Here is a 7,779-nt window from a genome sequence, read left to right on the forward strand (position 1 = left end):
AAAATTTAAAACTCGTTTCAACCACGCGTTTTGGAGCTCGATTATAGCTCGGTTTTTAAGCCCGTTTTCTTTACGAGTTGGCACGAATCTCGAGTACACTAACCAACCTAGGCCTCTACCCATCCAAACCCAGTTCGAACCCCCATATCCACACCCAAATCTCGTCCTAAACACTCCCCAACACAGCCCAATTCCTTCCTTTACCCGTGTTTGTATAGCCCATCGAAAGCCCTTCTAAACCGACTCAAACTTGGTCCAAACCTGCAACCCATCACCACCAACCTGTGCTCCACATTACCCACAACAACCCAGCATCTAGAACACCACAAAACCCATCCAATTCCCGTCCCAAATACTCCACAAACAGCCCGCAACACAAGCAGCCCCCCTGTCTTGCGTGCTCCAACCCGAGCCCAAAACCCGCTCCAAACAGCTACCAAACCCGTGCCCATTAACCCTACACCATACCCTATTATCCTACCCATATTACCTTAGCTTAAAAACCAAGAAAACCCCCCATACAAACCCTAAAAACCCCACGAATTAGCTGATGATGGACAGCTATGCGAAATGTGCCCGATCGCTTGTTGCCCTACTTCTACCCTTCGAAACTCCTTATAAATACCCCCCCCCCCTTTGCCATACATTCATTCCTCTAAGTTCTCCACACAACATACTGCAAATAACAACCATCAATCGTCCAAAAAAACCCTAAACTAAAGCCGTGACAGCCGCTCGAAAACAGGGACACAAATCTTGTTTTCGAGTTTCTGTCGTGGCCTTTGGCCTTGATTCTCGTGCACAAATCCTATTAAAGCTTCTGGTTTGTTTCCATATTCACAAATATCAGTCTTTCTAGTTTCCAAAACATCTTTCGGTTTGAAAAATCGTTGAGAAACGAAGTCGTGGTGAGCGATTGAAAATCGCTGCTCAAGTCTGCCTTTTGAACGTGTTTGTTTCGTGATTTCAAAATTCAATTTCAATTGTCTTCGTCGACGACGGCCCCTCGAGATAAAATCTACGATCGATTACGACCCAAAACGGTGTCAACGATACATGTAGGTTGAGGGTGCCTTAAAACTCCCTTCTCTCCTTTTTATTTCGTTTTTTTATTGTTTATTTACTAACCATTGTCTAATATCGTCTAGCTAATATCGAAACTAGAATAGTTTGAGTATGAGTTAAAGTACCATTCCGGCACCCGCGTTGACTTGAGATGGGAAAGAAATCCGCCACATCGGTCGGTCGTACACCCCGTCTCATTTACATATCCTCGTGTTGGAATAGGGCAATTTAATAAATCGAGTTTATTTAATTTATGTGTATTTATTTTTAACCATATAAAAATTGATTTTTAATGATTTTCCAGACCTATAATTTGTAATTTTAATTTAGGTAGATTTTCGTAATTTATTGCATTGATTTAGTATTTATTTTGTAATTAGCAATGTTTTAATTCAAAACCCGCGCAGTGCACGGGTCAATTCTGACATATTTCGAAAATTTCAGATCCGTGCAGTGCACGGGTTTGTCCAGGTTTTGTGTTTTAATTTGCTTCCTTGTTTGACTTTGTTTGATTAATCCTTAGTTTAATTAGTTTATGTTTTAGATTTTAATTTACTTTATTTATAATTTATATTGTATGTATGAGCTAACCACTAATGTTTGTTAATACATCTTATGCTAAGCGTAAGCCTTCCTATCCCTCTCTTTGGATGTGTTTTTCTAGTTTAATCAATGAACCTCACATGCTAAACCACTTCGACGAAGTTAAATGCATTTTAAACGACTTAGAATGAAATTCGCATGATAGGATTTAAATTCAATGGTTGCATACGCATGTGATATCTTTCCGAAATAGCCATCTTTCACCTAGTAGAGACCGTTATTGCAACGGGCGGGGTTGGGTGTTGTTTTAATGAAATTAAATTAACTTCCTAACACGTAAAGTCACACGAATTCAAATCTCTAAAATTGGTTTCTAAATTCCATTTAAAAATTTAGTGGCGACTCTTTTAAAATTAAAAATGTTTTGAAAAAGCATTTGAGTGGAGCGTTTTTCCATGGTCCACAGAATGTCTTGCATCTTTCAGAAGATCTTGATATAAAGCGGTTCAGGGCAGCTACCCGGCCTGTCAATTTTTGGATATCCTTGACAGATATGGGTGACTGTAGTTCCAGGATGGCCTTTATCTGTTCAGGGCTTGCTTCTATGCCTCTCTTTGTGACCATATATCCAAGAAACTTGCCTGCAGAGACCCCAAAGTGGCACTTTGCAGGGTTCAGCTTCATGTTATATTTTTGTAATATCTCAAATGCTATTTCTAGGTGCTTCACATGATCTTCTGCATTCTTGGATTTCACCACCATGTCATCTATGTATACTTCCATGATGTCAACTATCTGGTCTTTAAACATCATGTTGACCGGGCTGGTACGTTGCCCCTACATTCTTCAGCCGAAAGGCATGGCGATTGTAACAAAGATATGCCTCGCCTCGTAATGAATGCAAAGTGCTCTCTGGTCGGCGGTGGTGCATCTTTATTTGATTGAATCCACTGGAAGCATCCATGAATGTCAACATTTCATGACTGCATTGCGTCTACCATGGCATCAATATGAGGCGGGGGAATGGATCTTTAGGGCAAGCTTTGTTCAGTCGGTGTAGTCTACACGGACTCTCCACTTTCCATTCTTTTTCGCACAACAACTACGTTAGCTGACCACCAGGGTACATTACTTCCCCGATCATCCCCATATCTAAGAGTTTTTCTACTTCTTCATTTATTATGGTGTTTCTTTCAGCTGCAAATTTGCGCCTTTTCTGCTGCACAGGCTTAAAAGATGGGTCAATATTGAGCTTATGAGTGATAATATCAGCACTAATTCCAGTCATATCAAAATGTGACCAAGCAAACCAAGATGATTTATTTTTAAGGAATTTTATCGTTCGGGCCTGACATTATCCGGCGCGTCGGATCCTATTAAAACATACTGTCGGGGTACTCGTGGTCTAGAATTACCCGATCTGTTTCCGTTCGGGAGGTGCTACATACGTGCTCTCGACAGTCATTGTAATTGCTATGCCGGGACTTACCCGCCTTAGAAGGCTTCAAGGCTGTGTAGCACTCCTGGGCTGTCTTGTGATCCCCTTTGATTGTGACTATGCCCCCGGTCTGTTGGTATCTTGATGCACCTGGTGATAGGTTGATGGTACGGCCTTGATATTGTGAATCCGGTCCGCCAGGATGGCGTTGTAGGATGACAAGCGATCAAGGACCCCAAACTTTTCATAGGATGAGACTCCCTCCACATAGGTTGGGAGGTGGATTTTTTGGTGATTTGATCCTCGTTTATCTTCATGGCTTTCAGTACGTCAAGCATGATCAGGTTTACTGAGCTGCCTCCATCTACCAGGATCCTTCTTTCGTGGGTCGTTCCGATCGCATAGAAATGACCAGGCCATCGTGATGAACATCGGGGATGCCCACCAGGTCGCAATCATTGAAAGTGATTGTTGGAACAGGATCCGGCTTGCGGGGTGACACGGTCCTCGGTGTCCTGGCTATCTTTTTTTGCCGAGCTTGTCGGCCACAAATCTCGAACCGCCCTTTGATATGAATTTTACTTCATAGAGTGGTGGTGGTGGAGGGAGGTCTGCGATCCCGCTTGTGCTCTCGATTTTCTTTGTCCTGGTTTGCATTCCTGCCTTTTGACTTGATCAGGTCTTTTAAGTATCCTAATTTTAGCAAGTAGGCCACTTCCTTTCTCAGAGTGAAACAATCATCCGTGGTGTGTCCAATATCCATGTGGAATTCGCACCATTTTGAATTGTCTCTTCTGGGATTTGGATTTTCTACCTTCCTGGGCCATCTAACAGCTGTTCCCATGTTGTCAAGCCTCGGATCAATCCCTGCAAAGAGTATCAACACAAAAGTTATGTTCGGAGATAGGTGGATAAACCTTAGCCTTACCTTGATACTCATGAGTCGGGTTGACTTTAACCGATCCGGCCCGGAATATGGAGTAGGTCCGTAATTGTTCCCTATGTTGCTTTTCCTATTGCTTTTTTCATGATCCCTTGGTCCACTGGGTGATCCAAGCTTGTAGCTTTTATCTTCTTCCGGCTGATGAAGGCAAGGGTCTTGGCCTCGAACATCTTCGAAGGTGTGGCAGGGATACTTAGTGAGTTCACTGTATAAGTCACTATGTGGTAGTAACCCTTGTCTAAATGCCTCCACTGCTATTCCAACGTCACATCTGGGTATAGATACTTTTTCTTTGTTGAACCTTGCAAGGAATGTCCTGAGAGTTTCCTCAGGCTTCTGTGTAATTCGGTAAAGGTCACTGGATCGTTTCTCCAACTCCCTGCTACTTGCGAACTTCTTTGGTTGAAATCGTTAATCAGTTGGCAAAGGAATGGATATCGCCAGTAGGCGGGTTGATGTACCATTGCAGGGCAGGGCTAGTCAGGATCGTTCCAAACCCCTTGCACATGCAAACTTGTCTGAATTCGCTAGGAATGGATGCGCCAAACTCTTCTTGCTTGTAAAGAGCCACGTGATTTTGTGGATCCGTGGTTCCATCATAGACCCTCATGGATGGAATTGTGAACTTCTTTGGTAGGTCTACTTTGGCTATTTCGTCTATGAAGGGTGAATCAGCATAGCTGTCAGGGGCAGCTTCATCCATACTGGCAGGTACTCCTGGTATCTTGTCAAATTTTTCATTGAGTTTCTTGATCTCCGAACTATCGCCATCATGATAGCCGCTGATTCATCGGGTTTATCATCATTTTTCGGCTCTTCATCACCATCTACGTTAGTGATTTTAGGAGTATTTGGGCTCCCAAAATTGGAAAAATCAATGTTTTTGATGATTGATGAAAATGGGGTTCCTGGTTGGAATCTAGAGCCTGCCCCTTGGGTTTTTTCCGATCTTTGCTTTGTGGCCGACTCGATTCTTTCATTTGCAGAATTTTCGCTTGATTTGGGCCACTTTTTCTTTCGGGCTTTCCAACTCGGCGATTTTTTGGAGAGTTGCATTCAATTGTTCTTCAACGGTGGGTTGGGCCATTTTTGTAGGTTTTTAAGTTTTTGTAAGATAAGAAAAAAGGATTAAAGAGCTAGATGCCCCACGGTGGGCGCCAATTGTTTTGTGTGGATTTTGTGCAAAGCAAATCAGGCCGTGGGTGATATCGCGGGGTTAACTAGCTCTAATTAGATTTCTGGTCAGGTTGACAGGGTACGATATTAAGCTATAAATAAGATAACAAAAATAACAAGACAAAACAATTTTGTACGTGGAAAACCCTTGAATTGGAAAAAACCACGGGCACCAAGCCAGGAGAGAATTTCACTATATGATTTGAGAGAATATTCTTATGATAACAACAATGCTTGTATTTCTATGTAATATGTGTATATCTTCTTGCGTATGAATGATGTCCTTCTTCAGATCTCTCAAGTGTTCTTTATATAGCTTCCTATCTTGAACGGCTGCATGATCAAGCATTGAAGGCTGAATATTCTCCATAATTGCTGGTAATAATTGCTAAATATTTCCCTCTTAATTACCGTATTTACTGCACAATCTTCATACTTAATGCTGCGTATTTATTTCCATTAATATACGCGGATATGGTCAAATATTGTCCTGATATTTGGACCGTTGTCCTCTCCATGGCCTGGCGCCTAACTTCATGTGCCCTGAGAGCCTGGCACCCTGAGAGCCTGGCAGTCAGGTTTAGATGAGATGCTGATCAGGGTGGTCTGCGGATTTCCAGGCCTAACAATGTTATCACCGCATGATAAGTAGGTCACTTCATTCTTAAATTAACTAGGCTATATGGGATTCGAACCCATACCTTTGTGCAAAATTTACACATTGCTCTCCCATTGAGCTAATAGCCTTTAATATATTGCGTTCCTTGATGTTACTATATTACGTGCCTTTAAAATGTTTATCATTGCTTGAGTAAATAATGGATAACTAGTATAGAACCCGTGCGAATGCACGGTATTTTAGATTGTCATGTGTTAAGAACTTAATAATAATAATAATAATAATAATAATAATAATAATAATAATAATAATAATAATAATAATAATAATAATAATAATAATAATAATAATAATAATAATAATAATAATAATAATAATAATAAATAATAATAATAATAATAATAATATATAAATGAACTTTGAATTTTATTTGTAGTTATCTACAATTGTTAATGTGTAAAAATACTAAGAATTAAAATAGAAAGAACTTTATATTTTTACTCGAAATAAGTTTATGATTAAAAAAATAAGATTGTTAGTCTAATTACAAAAACTTATGCTGATTTTTACACATTTGAAGCATATAACTATTTTTGTAATTTTTGTTACAACATACGGAGTAACAATTTAAACGGAGTAACAAATTTAAAGAATAAAAAAGTGAAAATCACACACTGATTTTAATAATATGAGTAAAATCTGCATACGTTTTAAATATAAAATTTACGACATTTAAGATACATATATTTGTCTAATGAGATAATAATGAATAAAATAAATTTGGTCCAACTATAAAAACTTCGGTGTTTGATAAGATATTTTGACACATAAAGGCCATATATTAGGTCCAATACATATCTAGATAAAAAAGTTGGGCCAATTTCTAGTTAAAAGCATTTAGGCGAGAAAATTTTCAGTTTTCTTATTCTTTTAGTATAAGAGGGATTGTAAAAGACACGGTTATTTTCATGCTCTTACTCCTCATTGAAGAAATTTATTTAATTTGAAATGGAAGTAGGATGAGCAATAGGGAGAAAGAGTTTGACGTTTTTTTGGTTAGGGTAGTCAAATGGAAAATAAGAGTTGAAAAGTACTGTAATGAGTAAAAAGTGTACTGCGAAAATAAATATAGTATAATAAAAATGAATAGAAAAAAAAATTATTTGAGGTAGTTTTAAAATAGGAAAGGAAATATTATTTAAGATTGTCATTTTATAGCCCATTTGTTAGGGTAATTAGAGTATCTAAAAATGGCCCAATTAAGAGGATATTTTATTTAGGCGGGAAAACTAAGAGAATTTTTATTCTCTTAGTAGTAGGGGGATTGACGGAAAAATTTGTTTGCATACCCTGGGAAAGCCCAATATCGATAAAAAGACCAATAATGTGAAAGTTTAGTTCCAAAATTGACCGAAGGTTCCACAAAATTAAAAGCATACGTTTGGGAAAACCCAATATCGTTAAGAAAGATCAACAAGTAGGTAAACCAACAGGCACACGTAATGTCGTTGAGCATATGCCTAACACCGTAAATAAAAAAAGTGCACTGTCCCAGCGGCCTGCTCAATGATTCTTCATCATGCACGACATTAATCATATATTTCACAAGGCTAATTCAATTAATGCCTTAAAATACCTGTCAAATTGTGTAAAAGTCAGCTTAAGGAACATACGAGCTCGAAACGAGTGCATCAAAGATTCCACAGAGACACACCTTTTCTTGTTTTCTGCGATAATAGTTTCTTATAATTGCTTTTTTGCTGATTAATCCTCTCTCCCATGGATGTCTTCACAAGTGCATCTACTCCGTAATATATATAGTGCTCTTACAGTTGCAAGTTTTCAACCGAATACTAGTTTACCATTATAAAAGTTGAACAATATACTAGACGCTAGAAGATTACAATTGGTCTCCCTTGTGACGGGTTACCATTTGTGACGGATATTTTGTGAGATAAAATGGTAACAAAATGGGTTAGTGGAGAAAGGGGTGTA

This window comes from Silene latifolia, chromosome X (genome assembly GCF_048544455.1).
Source record: "Silene latifolia isolate original U9 population chromosome X, ASM4854445v1, whole genome shotgun sequence".
Taxonomy (NCBI): Eukaryota; Viridiplantae; Streptophyta; class Magnoliopsida; order Caryophyllales; family Caryophyllaceae; genus Silene; species Silene latifolia.